Source organism: Nasonia vitripennis (assembly GCF_009193385.2).
Source record: "Nasonia vitripennis strain AsymCx chromosome 4 unlocalized genomic scaffold, Nvit_psr_1.1 chr4_random0007, whole genome shotgun sequence".
In the NCBI taxonomy this organism is placed as follows: domain Eukaryota; kingdom Metazoa; phylum Arthropoda; class Insecta; order Hymenoptera; family Pteromalidae; genus Nasonia; species Nasonia vitripennis.
The window spans coordinates 1339748-1363105 of NW_022279643.1; positions in this window are offsets into that span (position 1 = coordinate 1339748).

The window sequence follows — 23358 nt, forward strand, 5'->3', positions numbered from 1 at the left end:
TTGTAGGTCGCCCGTACTCACTTTGGAATCTGTACGCATCTTGGAAATAGGTATTGATAAGATCGAAGTAATTCTTAAAAACTTTCCAGCTGGCCACATCGAATTTTATGGATTTGAAACTCCCTATAGCTGTAGAAAGCTTAACTACAGGACGGAAGCTACCCTGATGACACTCCAATCCAAGAGAAATCCTTTTCGAATTCGACTTATTAACTGCGTAGGTTGTAGACAGCAGCATGTTTGGCAGGATATTCTGCAAACGAGGTTGGACAATGTCGCTTGATTGAACCATGGCAAATGACTACGAGCACTTTCATCGGTTTCTACTTACAGTGAGAGCATGATGAAACAGGATGTAAAAGTAAAACATAAATGACTCTGGGTGTCAACGGTTATATTGATAAAGTTCTTATATTACAGTATTTCAGATAACAGGAATGTAGAAGCAAGTAAGGTATTGTAAATGAGAACATATTAGATATTTAAGATTGTAATTTATTCATATTTTTACTCAATGATATTTGACAATTGTTTCAATAATTCGCAGATATTCTCGAAGTACATGTTTGATTGCAAAATCCTGAACCAAGAGAACGCTCAGTTCCGAATCTCTTAACATTTCTTGAACGTAGGCGTACTTTTTTATTTCTTAAAAGTTTTTTATAAAACGCATCCACTAACGCATCGTTTCTTTGGAATCTCGTGAAAACTTATTACAAAACGTGCGTAATTCGGTATATTAACCATATGATAAAGAAACATAATGCAGTATTGACCACACACTTGCGAATCGATGCTTTGTAATTTTTGCTTATTCCACTGATATCGTTTACAATTTCTTTTGAGTCTTTTAACATGATGTTGTGAGATTGGTGGTAATCCATAACTGTCAAAGTACGTTCCGTAACCATTTGCATCTATATAAATAGCAATCCAATATGTTCCTCGTTTGGTGTGATCATCTGTGTTTTCGATAATAGCCGTAGGATGTTCCATAACATTAGGGATTCTATCTGCAGCGTATACACCAACTGTCTTGGCAGCTGATGGTTTGAGGGCCCTTAGCAGTTGTCGTGTATTCATTGTTTTAGCTATGATCAACTACGTCGCTTCTACGTCCACTATAAATAGATGTTGCTGTTCTAACACGAGAATGAAGTTTACAGTATAAAGCGTCGCTAAATTTTTGCGCTGAATCTTGGGTTATATCCTCGGCAATAGAGTGCAACCACTTTCTCAATAAATATGCCTGGTTGACAGCACAATCACGAGTGTTGTTTATATCTTGGATACTGTGATTTAAACACATAAATCTATCCGGATAATTCTTTTTTAATTCTTGAAAAGTCGGCGCGTACATTTCTTCCACATTCACAACTTCACGAGACATGACAGTTTCCAAATATCTCCAATTATCGTGTCCACGAGTAAAAATACGTATAGCCACTTTTGCCACTTGTTGTAAATGAAATTGCAATTGTTCCATACTAATGTCACCTTCATGCCAGCGGACACCATGAAACTGATTAGAGATGTATTCGTTAGACCTTTTTATTCCAATAGACAATTCTGTGAAATTGTGGGAGGGCCTTTACGATCCAGTGTCCAATAGCTCTATTTTTTTAGACCAAGTATAGCTACTTCTTTAGAAATAAATTTGTTGTTAAGATCTCTCAGACCTTGAACGTTAATAATGTAATCCATGACAGTTTAAGAGCGATTAGCATCAGCAGCAGCAGAAGGTAAAGTAGCACTAGTGAACTGTATAAACGTTCAAAGAGAACTGAGCATAGTGTATCTTGTTCTCTGACCGTTAACGATGTAGAAGGCGCTGCTGTTGTTTCTCTTTCTATCCCCACCATCTCTTCCTAAGCATTGAAATCCGTTATGATTTGTCGACTTGAATCTATTTCCAAGACATTGTCATATTCGGCATAAATTATGCAGTTAATTGTTGCTGCTAGAGCGTGTTCAAATTTGTCTTCTACTCGAACACTACCATGCTCGATAAGATTCCAATGAAATGATGAGTTTGCAGATAAATCAGGTGTTAGATCAAAAGCAAAAAAGCAATAGCCCTTATTGTAATCTGTTCGTGTAACCGTCAGTGATTCATTCAGAAAGTGTATTCCCGTACCAAAGAATCATGTGTGATAACATCCTACGAATATTGGATTACTCCCCGTAAATCGTGGCTGTAGCGGTTTGCTGGGAATCTGTACTCCATCCACATAAAGTGAAAGATAGTTTATGTTGAAATGTTGAAAATTAAAAGGATTGAACTTTCTATTCCCATTAAATGCTCTATTATCTACGAAACCGATGATTATTCTTTTAGGAATCTGGCCTAGGATAACATTGTCAAGTGTATCGCCATGAACACCACGGTGCAATGTAAATGCTTTTACTTCTACACGATTTATTGGATATTTAGCCGTGACTTTTGGGAGAGTGTTCGCATGTGCTAACATAATCCCTGGACTCACTTTAACACGACGTACAATCAGTGATGCTTCTTTAATATGTACATTAAATTTGTCGTTATCAAACGCATCCATCAAGCAAAAAGCATCCTTACTTCTCACTAATCGTAAGCGTAGTTCAACACCATTTAGCAAAAACTTATTTTGATTAAAAACATCGCAATGTAAATGTCTAATTAGATCAACAGTTTGGCCATTAATTGAAAAATAGTGACGATAAACGTTTCCCTTATTTGCTGTTGGATCAGTGACTGGGGTGTTGGGTGGTGTCTCCATATTACCAGGAGTATCTAAATACGAGAGTGTTGATGTAAGATGAGAATTCATTGTAGGCGCTCAATAATTTAGCAGTGTTTCGATGTATGCGCGGTATGGATATGCATTATTTGGCGGCGATACTAGTTTTTGATTAAAGAACATCTATCTGATTAAAGAATGAGTGTAAAAGATTATTCACTGGTGCTACCTTAGAGTACTCTGTTGCACTCTCATTAGCCGCAATTTCAGCATTAGGTAATATCTGCAGGCGTATACTGAGCATTGTATGCGCAAGATCAAGATAATCACTTCCTCCTGGAACGACAAATTCCAATGGTCCATCGTCGGTAAGAGATGAAACGGGCTTGTAATGTATGAATTGTGAATTTTCTACTAACGTTTGCGTTGGTGGTAAAGTAAATAAATCTAATTCGGATTTCATGAGTTTGAATGGAGAAAAGTCATAATGTTGATGTTGTTTATCCAAAAATATCAGAGACACTGCGTTTCCTCTTCTTTCTATTTACTTTCTTTTTTTTCGAGCTTCTAACTTTACTCTTACTGACACGTCTTTTCTTCACACTACCGCTGGTGCTACTGCGTCCAGTTATACGACTCTCACGCGACTGACGTTTTCGCTTCTTACCACGTCGCTTATATCCAGACCCCTTCATCATTTCAGCTATTTTATCTGCGGCCTTATGTTTAAGATTTCGACCAGACTCTCGTGCACGCGTATTCACAGCTTGTTTAAAACTGAGACCGTGATTACCCACATCATCTAATACATTTATTCCTGCTTTTATAGCTTCTTTACCTACAGCTTTGGCACCACTAGTGAGATATGGTAAGACTCTTCGAAATAAACCACTCAAGAAATGGCCTATACCACCGTGTCCTCGCTGATAGCTTGATCCTGCAAACACTCGTTGTACACCTTCTCTACCTAGCCCAGCACCAATTTGATCGGATTAATATTCGACGTAGTAATTCATTTTTGTTTTTCATGCTCTACTGACAGCGTTTAAAATGAAGTGTAACTGTCAACGCCCCGTACTCGAATGGTATATGATTACCATGCTGATCTCTTATATCTATTGTAACATTTTGAAACGTGTTGTTCAGCAGTGGTATGTAATTAGGAGGTGCAAATTGTTTGACCATAGTTACACCCAGTTTATACTTGGAATTATCCAATACCACTATACGTAAAAGTGATGCTTGAATATCACCGACTGTGTATGGAATGCAAATATCAGAGTAGACAAAAAATTGATCTGATATAGCTCTTGCTAAACAAGCAGTTCTGTTCCCTGTGATTGTTGTATATCGTGACTCTGGTGACTGTGGTTTCAAGGTTATAAAATCTTCTAGCCTATACTTCTCATTCTCAAAGCCAAATATACGTTTAACTTTTTCGCTAAAACTATAGTAATGAGCTTCCTTACATTCGCAGATTTTTCGTAGATTGTAGTAGCCTCTTTTCTTTTATGCTGGCGCTATAAGTAGATATCCGTGAAGTTCAGGTACATTATTTATAGCCTCCGCTAGATCTTTTAGACTGCCGTAGACATCAGGTGGAAAAGAAGTATCGCTGTACTCTAAATTTACAAATTTATGCGTGTGTTCTGTAGCACTTCTTTTCTTCTGCTTTTTCTTATGCTTCTGCTTCTCATCGTTATTGTTAGCTGTTGTTGTTGTTGTTGTTGTACTACCGCTACTACTAGTTTTGGTAAATATTATTTCGCATTCATCTTTTTGAATATGCACCATAGGGCATGGTATATGTATTTCCGTTAGTGCAACAGCCCAGTTCCCAGATAGCCGGACTTCATGAGCTAGTTGAGTGTTAAAGCAAGAAGTAGTGTTATCTGGAAAATATTTCATACTACTGTTGCTTGGTAGTACCAGATAAAATTCTTCGCTAGACATGTTTCAGATTTCTACGATATCGTTTGCTTTAATCCACGAGTTAAATTTATCTGGATACCCGATCCACTTCACAAATAATTTCTTATTTACTCCTCGACCTTTAGTCTTAATTACTCGTTCAATTTTGAATTCCTTATTTTTTGCTACACGATCATCACCGACACGTACGAGTTCTTCTGGATAAAAAAATCCATCAATTATTTCTCAATCTAGATCAACGAGTTCGTAGGTATAAAGATTCTGTCGACGTGAAACTCTATGTATTCTAAAGATCTCTTCGCTGTAGTTCTCGTATCCTTTGTCGAAGGTACCTTTTGCTCGACTGATGCGAACGTGCTCACCCACTCTATATATACCTACTCTAGACTGTTTACGCTGACTTAGTGCTCTTTTCTGTAAATTTTGTATAGCCTCATCGGCGTTTCACATATTCACTTTGGCAGGAATCATTTTTATACCACTGTGCAGTGTGTGATTGTAGGCATAAACAATATTTTGAATAACATCAATATATCTGTGTGTATTTGTATCTGTGAAATACCTAAACATTCTTTCTTTGAGGGTTCGATTAAGACGTTCCACAACTGCTGCATTAACGTCAGGATTACGGGCAACTCGAAAATTTATATCATGTTGTTTTAAATATTTTTGAAATTCCGAACCAACAAACTCTTTACCTTTATCTGTTTGTACAAGTACAGGTGAGCGACCATTAGCTCTTTTTAGGATTTTATCAAAAGCACTTACGACGCTCTTGAAACTTTTGTTATAAAGCGGCTCGACCCAAGCGTATTTACTAAGAATATCTATTACGACAAGAAGATATGCAAAGTTATTGTTGTAAGTTTTGAGAGTCTGCATGTCACACAAATCCATCTCCCAACAATCATCCACATTACCGACATTGTACATGAGTCTAGGAAATTTTCTCCTAATAGGACGATGAAGCGTGTATGCATCCTGATTGCTTAACCAAATATTAACGTTATTCTTATTTTTTTGCTTATTAACACGAATGAGGTTACGTGCACCAGCGTAGCCAGCCTCGTGTTTAGTGTCAAAATATTGATTTTCATAGGACATTCTTAAATATTATAGCTTAGCCACTTATCGCCTGATTTTCGTGATAAGGATTTTTTTTTTGTTCTAACGTTCGCTGTAACGTTTTGAAGCAGCAAGTCTTGCACCTTGCTCCAAAGTCTGAACGCTCTCCGAACTATCTCTTTTACTTAGGGTATTTTGTTCAAAGCACTTTTGAAATTTTCACTAATTGACAATACAATCGGATTACTTATGAATTTAGACGGAGTGTCAGACGATGCTATAAAATTAGCAAGTTGAAATCTTCCAGTAGGTTCTTCATCTGTTGCCTTGCTCCGAACAGCATCCTCCACCAAATCTATAATATTTGACTGAGGTATAACTTTACCGTCGATGCTGACTGTACCCGAATTATCCCATTTGATACGATGAGGTACAGTTGATTTCCAATGTTTAAGCAATAAACGAGCTTTCCTCACATAACCCTTAGGTATACTTGTCAAAATTACCTCATCAGACAAAGGATTTAATGTGTCCTCATTTTCAATCTCTACACCAGCAGCAGCAGCAGTAGTATTACCATCGGATAAAAGTTTTTGACGTTCTAAAGTTTTAAAATGAAGATATCTTCTTAAAATTTGTAAATACTTTTGACATTTTTCTCTTTCATCTGTAATACTTTTTGAAAAAAGTAGATCATGCATCTCAGCATCGAGACGTGATAAGTTATCGCCTTTTTGTCTGCACACTCGGTTGTTCCAAACCATTACTTGATTCATCTGGCTGATGTTGTTGTTGTGGTTGTTGTTGTTGATTTTTCATTACACGATCATATGCTTCCTTCGGTAAGATAATCATTTTACGTGTATGCTCCATACTTAACTTTTAGAAATACCGAAAAACTTTGACACTAGTGCGCCAATTATAGGTGCAAGTAACATAGGTAAAAAAGCACCACCGTCTTGAATAATCACCCGTCTCTTTTTCTTCCACTCTTTATCATTATTATTATTATTACCACTGGTCTTATTCAATAATTTACGCAAAATGTTTTTATGTTTCTTTAACTTTGATTTGTGAGAATTTTTAATTTTTACAACACCTCGTAACACATTTAACGCACACTCACATATACTTTTGATGAGTTTTTTGTCTGCTGAGCGAATTAAGGCTAAACGTTGCTGTCCGTCAGCGTGGCAAAGAGCATTCTGTATTGCTACACACTTTTTTGTAAAATGTTTAGGTAGACAGCCTAGCACTCTGTATTGTCAGCATCTGCAGCAACAGCATCAGCAGTAGCACCACCACCATCATGCTGTCTTCTACCTATTCTTCTTCTTCTAACTTTCTCCTTGTTTTTCTGCTTTGATGCTTTCCCCGCCATCGTTCTCCTCAGACTGATGCTTCAGCTATACTATGTTCTACTTTTATTCAAACTTGTTTTTCGGTACATACACGTAGCGCAACCTATCATCGGGAAAAATACAGGTTCTGAAGCGAAATTCTTCGCTAGTGGACTGTTTTAAATCTAGCAGAAGATATCCATGAGCAGCTGATGTACTGTCAAGATATGCTTCTTGCAAAAATTTTGGATCTTCAGGATATACTTGACGTGCAAGATACTGAATTTGCGAACGATCTCGTGGATTTTTAAAAATAACGAGATAATTAGCGTTCAATGAAATATCACGCTGTCCAGCTCCTTTGTGAAAAAGATTTTGTGTAATAAAAATTACGCTTAAATTTTTGTGATGACTACCCTTTGTAAATAAATCGAGAATAACATTGTTCGAAGCTTCTCTAATCAAATCATCAATAATCAATAATTTTTTCCTATCATTATCGTTTGAATAGTCTGAAGGCTGAGGTAATCCCTCGTGAAATTCAACAATTTTCTTTTTGCTGTATATACTACCTCCTGGTATAAAGTCTGTTTCGTACGTAGATTGCCATTCTGCGTAATAGAGAAGTATACGATTGAAAGTTGCATTACACATAAGTGGTAGATGTTTAAGAAACCGTTTGACAAAGACTGTTTTACCACATCCCGTAGGGCCACTTACAATACAGGTAAACGGGTGTTTAAATCGCGTATCCATTTTAGATACGTACTAGCAAAAATCACTGCTACATATAAGCGGACGGTCGGTGACGACGGCGACGGCGGCGGCGGCGGCGCGGCGCGGCACACGTAAAAATAAGCTAATTTTACGTGTGCTGAATCACAAGCTATTATTAACGCTGTTTAAGCTGATAATCGTGTCCAACAGGCTAAATAACACCGCTAGTAAGCTGAATTATGCGTTAAAATGAGCTAAATTTCCATAAGAAGCGTTCTCTTCGATGACAGAAGCTATACTGAGGATATAAAAACGTGTTAGGGATCTTTTAAATGGAAAATAAGGAAATTTTTTATAAAAATTTTTGTTTATTTTTTATATACAATAAATGTATCCAAAAAGTTAATTATTCTTATATCCAAAAGGTAGAGACTTACGTGACGTAAGGTATCGTCGTTTTTTCAATACAGTTCTTCTGATAGCTTTGAATTTTAAGCATATTTTACTACATTCATCATTCATTTTTTCAGATTCGTGATCTTCCTTTGCAAAGGCATCGTTAATCAAATTCTTAATGCTATCAAAATTAATTTTTACACCGTTTGAGAAGTTTAATGAGATACCTTTTACTTTACAACATTCAATTTTATTATCTTTGTTGGGTGTTACAGCTGTGTAAGCGTAAAACTTTGGTCCTCCCGAAACAAAATTACTTATATACGTATTCTCACCATAACCACAAAGTTCATCTGTCATATCACCTAGTTTGGAGCCAATAAAAGGTTTATACTCATCCTGAGCATCGTCATGCGAAAGAAATATACAAGAATCTGTGTCATAATAAAGAACACGATCACCTAATCTTCTCAAGTAATTATATAGTTCTAAACGTGCTTGAGCAGTGGTGTAAGCCGCCATCACGACACTCGTATGCGGGGCAGGAGTGACAGCCTCATCCTTGTATTGCCAATTCACGTACAGTATCTCATCATTAATTGCTAGTATATCATTAACATCTCTTTCCGGACAAGTATGAAGTTTTAAAACAGATTCACGCGATTTTACAACTTCAGTTTGTTTCAAATTACTCCGTTGTCCAAACTTACCCCAAAACGAATTTAAGCAGAGATTAGCAACAGCTCGTAACCCTGAATTTTTTTCGATATTATTTTTATCCAAAGTTATACCCTCATCGAGTCTATACTGTTCAATGTATTGTAATTTAGTTGCTTCGTCAGTACACCAGGAGGGCCATCCGCTAGCCTCTTGCTTGATTTTTAAGAAATTATTTACGTATTTGGCAAAAAGATCTCCGCTACCATCAATTTGATTATACTCTGTCATCTCATATTGCCAAATAATATAAATTTTCGTAATACTGTAACCGAGTTCAACAGCTTTACGCAACTCATCAGCAACCCAGGTGCCCGTGAATTCACGCATTATTGGGTCTTCGTGATTGCAGTCACACTGCTGCATTTCTTCGCAGCATGAGCGGCAAAGAGCAAAAAGAAGACGTCCGTCCATTTTAATTGGTAAGAGTGGAATGTGCAGGTCGCGCAGTGGTAAGATATTACATTTAACTAATCCCTCAATATTGTTGAGATTATTGTTATTCCCCTGCGTTAATTCGGAAATCGACCTCTTTTACACACGTACGGATAAAGAGAGCATATATCTGTATATTGAATTTTTTCGTTATTTCCGATCGCGTACTCAGTAACTATATTCTCCATTCTACCTCCAAAAAAAGCATCGCGTGGATTCAACGTTATACGACTCATAAGAGGATGCTGTGTTACATATTCGTAGATTTCGCGATTCTCTGCTTTTATCCGATCAAAATTGCATTCCCATATCTATCGAACTTCGTAACCCAGGGCTTTTATTTTTTGAATTTTCCGAAAAGTATGACATTATTTTATCTTGTCGTTTATTAAAGCAAATAGGGCAACCGTGTGTGTAACATCCTTGATATTCAAAGACAATACCTTTAGCATTATCATTTTCCGGAGGTAAATAAATAGCCATCTACAAGAAACCCTTCTGGAAGCATAAATTCACGTGTTCTACCCGCGTGTATGATTTCCCGACCAATCTCACGTTCACACTGTAACAGCCACTGTATTGACTTTTGCGAATGATTATCAGCGCGTCGATATCCACCTGCTGGAATGATACCGATAGTTTTTTCGCGTAAGAAATTTTTTTTATACACAATGGAGCATGCAGAAGCTATGGTCGTTGCCTCTGTAAACGGACAAGTATTCCCGCACTTAATGAAAATTTTCTGAAAAGCCATGCATGCAAGTCTTAAAATTTCTACATCCATACGGCAATAATCGAGTATTTCACATTGAAAATCAAACCCATAAGTATTTCGGTTCTCCTCATACCATGCAATAAACTTTTCCCTCTCAGACGTCGACATGGCATTAGGTGCGTAGAACGATGCTTCCGGTAAAGCCCCAACATAATTTTGATTTTCTAAAGTATTGAATAGATGAGGAAAATATCCTTTTTTGCTAGCTGGTGGTAGAGAAAAGGTTTGTGGTAAAGCACTTAATTTCATGTGAAAATAGTTTAAGCTATCAATAAATTTTGTTCGCCAGCATTGAAGCATAATTATATTTTGTCCATTCAATATTACGTTCGGTACTATTGAGGTATTTTAGTAGTATAACAACGCGGATATGGGACCCCCCACCACGCCACCCTCAGCACACCTGTGCAGGTGAGAATAGGCCCCGCCCTCATGGAATGTTCTAGAAGCTTTTGACGTCATCGCTAGGCCTACCACCGCCCTGTGCAGGTGAAGCCACTCACCTGTGCAGGTGAGAATCGATAAAGAAGGTCACTGCAGGGTACCCGGGAGACTCGTTGGGGCTCCGGACGGTAAACTCCAGTGCTCCAGGAGTCCGCGCTCAAGGTCGAGTCAATGCGTGGAATATTCTAGTCAGGCTGACGTCACCGGCCGACGTGCAACTCGTCGCATATTTTTGTCGACTCGCGGATCACATTACACCTGTTATTCTTTCTTTATGCTCTTTATTCTCACTGCATCAATAATTGCTGCGTATTATAGGCATATATATCTCTCTCTTTCTCTCTCTCTCTCTCTCTCTCTCTCTCTCTCTCTCTCTCTCTCTCTCTCTCTCTCTCTCTCTCTCTCTCTCTCTCTCTCTCGAGCACGTACCCCAATACTGCAAACTGTATTGTGCGTAATATTGGGAGCGCTCTCTCTCTCTCTCTCACATGCTGCATCACAGGTCAGACAGCATCTACGCAATGCATACCAGCAGTAGCTAGCCGCATGGATCAAGTTAGACGTGAGCACCTTTATCTGTACGCATCGACGGCATAATAAGCTCGACTGCAAAGTGTGACGAGAGCCGTGCGACGGGGGTGATTGCGTCAGCGGTTAGCTGCAGGGTGGCTTTGGACGGCATACTTCCTGCTGACTCCAGGAGGCTGCTCAAGGTGTGCATCTGACACCGGGAGTCAGCTGCTGTTGCAGGCTCCAGGGGCAGCATATTTCGGTATACTCCGGGTAGCTTACGAGGGATCCGCTCAAGCTCAGAGACTACGCATTACAGAATTTTCTGGGAGCATGGGATCAGCTTGCATGTGTTTTTTCTTGCCAAACGTCAGCCCGGTAAGCGGTAGCTCACAGTCGCTGCAGTATCGGGTTACCCAGCATTGTTTTTTCGCGGTGGACAAATGGACTGTTTAGGACACGTATAGGCCTAAAGTGCTATAAAATAGCGTACGATATTCGTAGCATAAATAGTCTTATACGGCGCGGCGTTTTAGCTCCCTCGCTACGCTCGGATGCTAATACACACCGTACCGTAATGGGTTATTTATGCTACTTGTATCATAATATACTATTGTATCTAAAACGTAAATGATTCAAGAAGTATAATACGCTCTCTATATTTATATATTTTTCTTTTGCTTATTTTACAGCATGTAGAGGGATTAGGTACAGGTTTATAAAATAGTAGTCACAATTAAAATAAATACATTTATTTTATAGACAACATCTCAAGTTTTTTCATAAGTACTGGTACAATAATTTTGTCCGTTCTTTCAATCCTTAATTTAAAATGCTCTCGATCTCGGGCTGCTTGCTCCCACTCTCCACGACGTGCCTTTTATATGCATACACCCATGTACACATTAAATGAACTGTTGGATTTTCTTGAAAACGCACCTCCTTCTTCATGTTGCTATTCATTTTGAGCATTTAGTTTACACTGCACACAATCTCTTTTTAAAGGTGGAACTTCACTCTCAATTGAATTGTGCTCTCGACAGCGTAGACACTCCAAAATCTCTGAGTCCTGCTTTAGGTGCTCTGGCAGCTTATCCCAAGCTAGCTCGATACTATTGGCAGCAAATGTTATGAGGAATTCTCGTGGTAAATATGCAATATCTCTCAGAGTCATAAATGATAGGTTCTCTGTGTGATAAAATTCTCTGAGAGATCTCTCAAAAGATGGCGTATTGTCGTGATAAAACTTTTTCAGCAACAATACATTTCTGTGTGCGCAGTTTGCCTTGAACGCTAAGTTATGGTGTGGGCACAGTGGCTCCAAAATATCATATTTCACCCTTTGTAACGAGGGAAAGCCCATTTCACCCATATCAACTACGTGAAAATTGAACTTCTCGAGCCATTGCTTCTTCTCGGCTCCTTTGACGTACACAACACTCGCGTTATGTAGAACAGTTTTCAAGACATTTTCTAGCTCCTCGTAGGCCAGATCCCCCGAACTCCATGATAATCCGTGATAATTACGTTCCAGCCAGAGATTTTCAGACTTGTACTTGGCTGTGAGACTACGCCAAGGTGTGGGCGGCTTGAAAAAAAATACCAATGTCTTGAGTTGAGCATTAAGTGGAACTATGGCAAGTTCCTTGACGACAAATTCGTTCACAGGCTTTCTGAATCCTTGTAACTTGGATCCGTTTTTCAACTTGGTAATCCTCGTAAACATTTTGACCAGCCACGGCTACTTGCGTCTGCACAATAGAATTCACATCAGAATTTGATCTTGTGAGAATAAGCTCGTGTTTGGCATTCACAACAATTTTGCGATAATCTTCGGCAAAACCCAGAATCATACTAAGTGGAATTGATATGTCAAAGTAGCCATTATCGTCAAGCCGTTGAGTCTCTGCAATGTCGAGCCAGCCTGCATTTTCAATCGCTGAGCTCTGACTAGGGTTAAATGAAACGAATCCTTTCATGAGACTTGTCAAGCCCACATTCTTGCATCGATCAATCTCTATGGCGTTGAGCTCGTAACGAATTTCCTCAAATAGATGACATATGGCGTTGTTTACAAATCGCGTGCCCTCGATAGCAGTGCCATCTGGCTTTTGCAATTTTCCACATATATGTAATGATCTGCGCGAAGGTAGCACACATAGATCTTGATGTTGTATACCAATGCGAATTTCATCGCTGTTATTGAAATTCGATAAAGTATAGGGCTGATGCGCATGAATCTCGTAATGCGCAACAGATTCGTCAAATACGACAGGTGACTGTATGCTTAGCACCTCTTCCATTTCGCTGAAAGCAGTAAAATATTACACAACTTATTTTTTTCCAAGGACAACTCTTAAACCTAGACTTTTTAGAAACTGTATGTTTTGACGTGTTAGCGCTTTGAGCACTCGTCGACGACTGATCGCTCGACGGCATAGCACGTTACTATTATAACCTTTACCAACATTAGTATTGTACACAATACCCATAATGCTCAGACTGATTTGATGTGTAATCTAATTGTTATGACTTCACCACAAAAATTAACTAAATGACCGTCGTGATCGACGATGTGGAGCTGCAAGTTATTTATAGTCTTGACGGTGACTTTACGGTGAGTTAACCCGACTGTTGTTACTAGAGGAAGTGCTTGCGATCATCGACGGTCTCACAAACATTCCCGTCTCCTTCTTCTCCAACTCCAGTGTTTTCTCTAACGTTTTGTCCGAGGCTTGGTTTTGGTTTTGCATGATCTGTTTAGTACCGCCCCCCTTATAAGGCAAGCCCGTACGGGGGGCGTTCGATTCTAGGCACGATCTGTATGTCCACCGGGATTATTGTAACAGGTTGTATAACAAATAATTACAGCAAGTGTGGTTAAAAGCGAAGGTGAGGAACCTTATCTAGAGGGCGCTCAAAGAGGTGAAAATCGCGGATTTCGAACTTTGTCGACTAAGTGCTCGGATTACACACCTATTATCCCTTTTTTAAGACGGATTATTGTTACTGGTAGTATAACAAATAATTACAGCAAGTTTGGTTAAAATCGAAGGTGAGGAACCTTAAGTAGAGGGCGCTCAAAGAGGTGAAAATCGCGGAATACGAACTTTGTCGACTATGTGCTCGGGTTAGAAAACTATTATCCCTATTTTAAGACGGAATATTATTACTGGTAGTACAAAAAATACTTACTGCAAGTTTGGTTAAAATCGAAGGTGAGGAACCTTAAGTAGAGGGCGCTCGAGGAGGTGAAAATCGCGGAATACGAACTTTCTCGACTAAGTGCTCGGGTTAGAAACCTATTATCCCTTTTTTTAAGACGTTTTATTGTTACTGGTAGTATAACAAATAATTACAGCAAGTTTGGTTAAAATCGAAGGTGAGGAACCTTAAGTAGAGGGCGCTCGAAGAGGTGAAAATCGCGGAATACGAACTTTGTCAATTATGTACTCGGGTTAGAAAACTGTTATCCCTATTTTAAGACGGAATATTGTTACTGGTAGTACAAATTACTTACTGCAAGTTTGATTAAAATCGAAGGTGAGGAACCTTAAGTAGAGGGCGCTCAAAGAGGTGAAAATCGCGGAATACGAAATTTGTCGGCTAAGTGCTCGGCTTACAAACCTTTTATCCCATTTTAGGACGGATTATTGTTACTGGTAGTATAGCAAATAATTGCAGCAAGTTTGGTTAAAATCGAAGGTGAGGAACCTTAAGTAGAGGGCGCTCGAAGAAGTGTAAATCGCGGATTTCGAACTTTGTCGACTAAGTGCTCGGATTACACACCTATTATCCCTTTTTTAAGACGGATTATTGTTACTGGTAGTATAACAAATAATTACAGCAAGTTTGGTTAAAATCGAAGGTGAGGAACCTTAAGTAGAGGGCGCTCAAAGAGGTGAAAATCGCGGAATACGAACTTTGTCGACTATGTGCTCGGGTTAGAAAACTATTATCCCTATTTTAAGACGGAATATTATTACTGGTAGTACAAAAAATACTTACTGCAAGTTTGGTTAAAATCGAAGGTGAGGATCCTTAAGTAGAGGGCGCTCGAAGAGGTGAAAATCGCGGAATACGAACTTTGTCGATTATGTACTCGGGTTAGAAAACTGTTATCCCTATTTTAAGACGGAATATTGTTACTGGTAGTACAAATTACTTACTGCAAGTTTGATTAAAATCGAAGGTGAGGAACCTTAAGTAGAGGGCGCTCAAAGAGGTGAAAATCGCGGAATACGAAATTTGTCGGCTAAGTGCTCGGCTTACAAACCTTTTATCCCATTTTAGGACGGATTATTGTTACTGGTAGTATAGCAAATAATTGCAGCAAGTTTGGTTAAAATCGAAGGTGAGGAACCTTAAGTAGAGGGCGCTCGAAGAAGTGTAAATCGCGGAATACGAACTTTGTCGACTATGTGCTCGGGTTAGAAACCTATTATCCCTTTCTTTAAGACAGATATAGTATAACAAATAATTACAAGCAAGTTTGGTTAAAATCGAAGGTGTGGTACCTTATCTAGAGGGCGCTCGAGGAGGTGAAAATCGCGGATTTCGAACTTTGTCGACGAAGTGCTCGGGTTAGAAACCTATTATCCCTTTTTTAAGACGGATTATTGTTACTGGTAGTATAGCAAATAATTACAGCAAGTTTGGTTAAAATCGAAGGTGAGGAACCTTATCTAGAGGGCGTTCGAAGAGGTGAAAATCGCGGATTTTGAACCTTGTCGACTAAGCACTCGGGTTACAAACCTATTATCCCTTATTTTGCGATGGTTTATTATTACTTGTAGTACAACAAACAATTACAGCAAGTTTGGTCATGATCGAAGGTGAGGAACCTTTTCTAGAGGGCGCTTGAAGAGGTGAAAATCCCGGATTTTGAACCTTGTCGACTAAGTGCTCGGGTTAGAAACCTATTATCCCTTTTTTAAGACGGATTATTGATACAGGTCGTATATCAATAATTACAGCAGGTTTGGTTATAATCAAAGGTGAGGAACCTTATCTATAGGTCGCTCAAAGAGGCGAAAATCGCGGATTTCGAACTTTGTCGACTAAGTGCTCGGGTTAGAAACCTATTATCCCTTTTTTAAGACGGATTATTGTTACTGGTAGTATAGCAAATAATTACAGCAAGTTTGGTTAAAATCGAAGGTGAGGAACCTTAAGTAGAGGGCGCTCGAAGAGGTGAAAATCGCGGAATACGAACTTTGTCGACTATGTGCTCGGGTTAGAAAACTATTATCCCTATTTTAAGACGGAATATTGTTACTGGTAGTACAAAAAATAATTACAGCAAGTTTGGTCATGATCGAAGGTGAGGAACCTTATCTAGAGGGCGCTCGAAGAGGTGAAAATACCGGATTTTGAACCTTGTCGACTAAGTGCTCGGGTTAGAAACCTATTATCCCTTTTTTAAGACGGATTATTGATACAGGTCGTATATCAATAATTACAGCAGGTTTGGTTATAATCGAAGGTGAGGAACCTTATCTATAGGTCGCTCGAAGAGGCTAAAATCGCGGATTTCGATCTTCGTCGACTATGTGCTCGGGTTAGAAACCTATTATCCCTTTTTTTAAGACGTTTTATTGTTACTGGTAGTATAACAAATAATTACAGCAAGTTTGGTTAAAATCGAAGGTGAGGAACCTTAAGTAGAGGGCGCTCGAAGAGGTGAAAATCGCGGAATACGAACTTTGTCGATTATGTACTCGGGTTAGAAAACTGTTATCCCTATTTTAAGACAGAATATTGTTACTGGTAGTACAAATTACTTACTGCAAGTTTGATTAAAATCGAAGGTGAGGAACCTTAAGTAGAGGGCGCTCAAAGAGGTGAAAATCGCGGAATACGAACTTTGTCGACTATGTGCTCGGGTTAGAAACCTATTATCCCTTTCTTTAAGACAGATATAGTATAACAAATAATTACAAGCAAGTTTGGTTAAAATCGAAGGTGTGGTACCTTATCTAGAGGGCGCTCGAGGAGGTGAAAATCGCGGATTTCGAACTTTGTCGACTAAGTGCTCGGGTTAGAAACCTATTATCCCTTTTTTAAGACGGATTATTGTTACTGGTAGTATAGCAAATAATTACAGCAAGTTTGGTTAAAATCGAAGGTGAGGAACCTTATCTAGAGGGCGTTCGAAGAGGTGAAAATCGCGGATTTTGAACCTTGTCGACTAAGCACTCGGGTTACAAACCTATTATCCCTTATTTTGCGATGGTTTATTATTACTTGTAGTACAACAAATAATTACAGCAAGTTTGGTCATGATCGAAGGTGAGGAACCTTATCTAGAGGGCGCTCGAAGAGGTGAAAATCCCGGATTTTGAACCTTGTCGACTAAGTGCTCGGGTTAGAAACCTATTTTGCGATGGTTTATTATTACTTGTAGTACAACAAACAATTACAGCAAGTTTGGTCATGATCGAAGGTGAGGAACCTTTTCTAGAGGGCGCTTGAAGAGGTGAAAATCCCGGATTTTAACCTTGTCGACTAAGTGCTCGGGTTAGAAACCTATTATCCCTTTTTTAAGACGGATTATTGATACAGGTCGTATATCAATAATTACAGCAGGTTTGGTTATAATCGAAGGTGAGGAACCTTATCTATAGGTCGCTCAAAGAGGCGAAAATCGCGGATTTCGAACTTTGTCGACTAAGTGCTCGGATTACACACCTATTATCCCTTTTTTAAGACGGATTATTGTTACTGGTAGTATAACAAATAATTACAAGCAAGTTTGGTTAAAATCGAAGGTGAGGAACCTTAAGTAGAGGGCGCTCGAAGAGGTGAAAATCGCGGAATACGAACTTTGTCGACTATGTGCTCGGGTTAGAAAACTATTATCCCTATTTTAAGACGGAATATTGTTACTGGTAGTACAAAAAATAATTACAGCAAGTTTGGTCATGATCGAAGGTGAGGAACCTTATCTAGAGGGCGCTCGAAGAGGTGAAAATACCGGATTTTGAACCTTGTCGACTAAGTGCTCGGGTTAGAAACCTATTATCCCTTTTTTAAGACGTTTTATTGTTACTGGTAGTATAACAAATAATTACAGCAAGTTTGGTCATGATCGAAGGTGAGGAACCTTAAGTAGAGGGCGCTCGAAGAGGTGAAAATCGCGGAATACGAACTTTGTCGACTATGTGCTCGGGTTAGAAACCTATTATCCCTTTTTTTAAGACGGAATATTGATACTGGTAGTACAAAAAATACTTACTGCAAGTTTGATTAAAATAGAAGGTGAGGAACCTTAAGTAGAGGGCGCTCAAAGAGGTGAAAATCGCGGAATACGAAATTTGTCGACTATGTGCTCGGGTTAGAAACCTATTATCCCTTTTTTTAAGACGGAGATAGTATAACAAATAATTACAAGCAAGTTTGGTTAAAATCGAAGGTGTGGAACCTTATCTAGAGGGCGCTCGAAGAGGTGAAAATCGCGGATTTCGAACTTTGTCGACTAAGTGCTCGGCTTACAAACCTTTTATCCCATTTTAAGACGGATTATTGTTACTGGTAGTATAGCAAATAATTGCAGCAAGTTTGGTTAAAATCGAAGGTGAGGAACCTTAAGTAGAGGGCGCTCGAAGAGGTGAAAATCGCGGAATACGAACTTTGTCGACTATGTGCTCGGGTTAGAAACCTATTATCCCTTTTTTCAAGACGTTTTATTGTTACTGGTAGTATAACAAATAATTACAGCAAGTTTGGTCATGATCGAAGGTGAGGAACCTTAAGTAGAGGGCGCTCGAAGAGGTGAAAATCGCGGAATACGAACTTTGTCGACTATGTGCTCGGGTTAGAAACCTATTATCCCTTTTTTTAAGACGGAATATTGTTACTGGTAGTACAAAAAATACTTACTGCAAGTTTGATTAAAATCGAAGGTGAGGAACCTTAAGTAGAGGGCGCTCAAAGAGGTGAAAATCGCGGAATACGAAATTTGTCGACTATGTGCTCGGGTTAGAAACCTATTATCCCTTTTTTTAAGACGGAGATAGTATAACAAATAATTACAAGCAAGTTTGGTTAAAATCGAATGTGAGGAACCTTATCGTGAGGGCGCTCCAATAGGCGAAAATCGCGGAATACGAACTTTGTCGACTATGTGCTCGGGTTAGAATCCTAGTATCCTTTTTTTAGACGGATTATTGTTACTGGTAGTATAACAAATAAATACAGCAAGTTTGGTCATGATCGAAGGTGAGGAACCTTATCTATAGGGCGCTCCAAAAGGTGGAAATCGCTGATGTCGAACTTTGTCGACTAAGTTCTCGGCTTACATACCTATTATCCCTTCATTTGCTATGGTATATTATTACTTGTAGTACAACAAATAATTACAGCAAGTTTGGTCATGATCGAAGGTGAGGAACCTTAAGTAGAGGGCGCTCGAGGAGGTGAAAATCGCGGAATACGAAATTTGTCGACTAAGTGCCCGGGTTACAAACCTATTATCCCTTATTTTGCGTTGGTTTATTATTACTTGTAGTACAACAAATAATTACAGCAAGTTTGGTCATGATCGAAGGTGAGGAACCTTATCTAGAGGGCGCTCGAAGAGGTGAAAATCCCGGATTTTGAACCTTGTCGACTAAGTGCTCGGGTTAGAAACCTATTATCCGTTTTTTAAGACGGATTATTGATACAGGTCGTATATCAATAATTACAGCAGGGTTGGTTATAATCGAAGGTGAGGAACCTTATCTATAGGTCGCTCGAAGAGGCGAAAATCGCGGAATACGAAATTTGTCGACTAAGTGCCCGGGTTACAAACCTATTATCCCTTATTTTGCGTTGGTTTATTATTACTTGTAGTACAACAAATAATTACAGCAAGTTTGGTCATGATCGAAGGTGAGGAACCTTATCTAGAGGGCGCTCGAAGAGGTGAAAATCCCGGATTTTGAACCTTGTCGACTAAGTGCTCGGGTTAGAAACCTATTATCCGTTTTTTAAGACGGATTATTGATACAGGTCGTATATCAATAATTACAGCAGGGTTGGTTATAATCGAAGGTGAGGAACCTTATCTATAGGTCGCTCGAAGAGGCGAAAATCGCGGATTTCGATCTTCGTCGACTATGTGCTCGTGTTACTGGTAGTATAACAAATAATTACAGCAGGTTTAGTTATAATCGAATGTGAGAAACCTTATCTAGAGGGCGCTCGAAGAGGTACAAATCGCGGAATACGAACTTTGTTGATTATGTGCCCGGCTTACAAACCTATTATTCCTTTTTTAAGACAGATTATTGTTACTGGTAGTACAACAAAAAATTACAGCAAGTTTGGTCATGATCGAAAGTGAGGAACCTTTTCTAGAGGGCGTTCGAAGAGGTGAAAATCCCGGATTTTGAACCTTGTCGACTAAGTGCTCGGTTAGAAACCCTTTATCCCTTTTTTTAAGACGTTTTATTGTTACTGGTAGTATAACAAATAATTACAGCAAGTTTGGTTAAAATCGAAGGTGAGGAACCTTATCTAGAGGGCGCTCGAAGAGGTGAAAAACGCGGATTTTGAACCTTGTCGACTAAGTGCTCGGCTTAGAAACCTATTATCCCTTTTTTAAGCCGGATTATTGATACAGGTTGTATAACAAATAATTACAGCAAGTGTGGTTAAAAGCGAAGGAGAGGAACCTTATCTAGAGGGCGCTCAAAGAGGTGAAAATCGCGGATTTTGAACCTTGTCGACTAAGTGCTCGGCTTAGAAACCTATTATCCCTTTTTTAAGCCGGATTATTGATACAGGTAGTATAACAAATAATTACAGCAAGTTTGGTTAAAATCGAAGGTGAGGAACCTTATCTAGAGGGCGTTCGAAGAGGTGAAAATCCCGGATTTTGAACCTTGTCGACTAAGTGCTCGGGTTAGAAACATATTTTGCGATGGTTTATTATTACTTGTAGTACAACAAAAAATTACAGCAAGTTTGGTCATGATCGAAGGTGAGGAACCTTATCTATAGGTCGCTCGAAGAGGCGAAAATCGCGGATTTCGATCTTCGTCGACTATGTGCTCGGGTTAGAAACCTATTATCCCTTTTTTTAAGACGGAGATAGTATAACAAATAATTACAAGCAAGTTTGGTTAAAATCGAAGGTGTGGAACCTTATCTAGAGGGCGCTCGAAGAGGTGAAAATCGCGGATTTCAAACTTTGTCGACTAAGTGCTCGGGTTAGAAACCTATTATCCCTTTTTTTAAGACGTTTTATTGTTACTGGTAGTATAACAAATAATTACAAGCAAGTTTGGTTTAAATCGAAGGTGTGGAACCTTATCTAGAGGGCGCTCGAAGAGGTGAAAATCGCGGATTTCGAACTTTGTCGACTAAGTGCTCGGTTAGAAACCCTTTATCCCTTTTTTTAAGACGTTTTATTGTTACTGGTAGTATAACAAATAATTACAGCAAGTTTGGTTAAAATCGAAGGTGAGGAACCTTATCTAGAGGGCGCTCGAAGAGGTGAAAATCGCGGATTTCGAACTTTGTCGACTAAGTGCTCGGGTTAGAAACCTATTATCCCTTTTTTAAGACGGATGATTGTTACTGGTAGTAACAAATAATTACAGCAAGTTTGGTTAAATCGAAGGTGAGGAACCTTATCTAGAGGGCGCTCGAAGAGGTGAAAATCCCGGATTTTGAACCTTGTCGACTAAGTGCTCGGGTTAGAAACCTATTATCCCTTTTTTAAGACGGATTATTGATACAGGTCGTATATCAATAATTACAGCAGGTTTGGTTATAATCGAAGGTGAGGAACCTTATCTATAGGTCGCTCGAAGAGGCGAAAATCGCGGATTTCGATCTTCGTCGACTATGTGCTCGGGTTAGAAACCTATTATCCCTTTTTTTAAGACGGAGATAGTATAACAAATAATTACAAGCAAGTTTGGTTAAAATCGAAGGTGTGGAACCTTATCTAGAGGGCGCTCGAAGAGGTGAAAATCGCGGATTTCGAACTTTGTCGACTAAGTGCTCGGGTTAGAAACCTATTATCCCTTTTTTAAGACGTTTTATTGTTACTGGTAGTATAACAAATAATTACAGCAAGTTTGGTTAAAATCGAAGGTGAGGAACCTTAAGTAGAGGACGCTCGAAGAGGTGAAAATCGCGGAATACGAAATTTGTCGACTATGTGCTCGGGTTAGAAACTATTATCCCTTTTTTAAGACGGAGATAGTATAACAAATAATTACAGCAAGTTTGGTTAAATCGAAGGTGTGGAACCTTATCTAGAGGGCGCTCGAAGAGGTGAAAATCGCGGATTTCGAACTTTGTCGACTAAGTGCTCGGTTAGAAACCCTTTATCCCTTTTTTTAAGACGTTTTATTGTTACTGGTAGTATAACAAATAATTACAGCAAGTTTGGTTAAAATCGAAGGTGAGGAACCTTATCTAGAGGGCGCTCGAAGAGGTGAAAAACGCGGATTTTGAAACTTGTCGACTAAGTGCCCGGGTTACAAACCTATTATCCCTTATTTTGCGTTGGTTTATTATTACTTGTAGTACAACAAATAATTACAGCAAGTTTGGTCATGATCGAAGGTGAGGAACCTTATCTAGAGGGCGCTCGAAGAGGTGAAAATCCCGGATTTTGAACCTTGTCGACTAAGTGCTCGGGTTAGAAACCTATTATCCTTTTTTAAGACGGATTATTGATACAGGTCGTATATCAATAATTACAGCAGGTTTGGTTATAATCGAAGGTGAGGAACCTTATCTATAGGTCGCTCGAAGAGGCGAAAATCGCGGATTTCGATCTTCGTCGACTATGTGCTCGTGTTACTGGTAGTATAACAAATAATTACAGCAGGTTTAGTTATAATCGAATGTGAGAAACCTTATCTAGAGGGCGCTCGAAGAGGTACAAATCGCGGAATACGAACTTTGTTGATTATGTGCCCGGCTTACAAACCTATTATTCCTTTTTTAAGACAGATTATTATTACTTGTAGTACAACAAAAAATTACAGCAAGTTTGGTCATGATCGAAGGTGAGGAACCTTATCTATAGGTCGCTCGAAGAGGCGAAAATCGCGGATTTCGATCTTCGTCGACTATGTGCTCGGTTAGAAACCTATTATCCCTTTTTTTAAGACGGAGATAGTATAACAAATAATTACAAGCAAGTTTGGTTAAAATCGAAGGTGTGGAACCTTATCTAGAGGGCGCTCGAAGAGGTGAAAATCGCGGATTTCGAACTTTGTCGACTAAGTGCTCGGGTTAGAAACCTATTATCCCTTTTTTAAGACGGATTATTGTTACTGGTAGTATAGCAAATAATTAC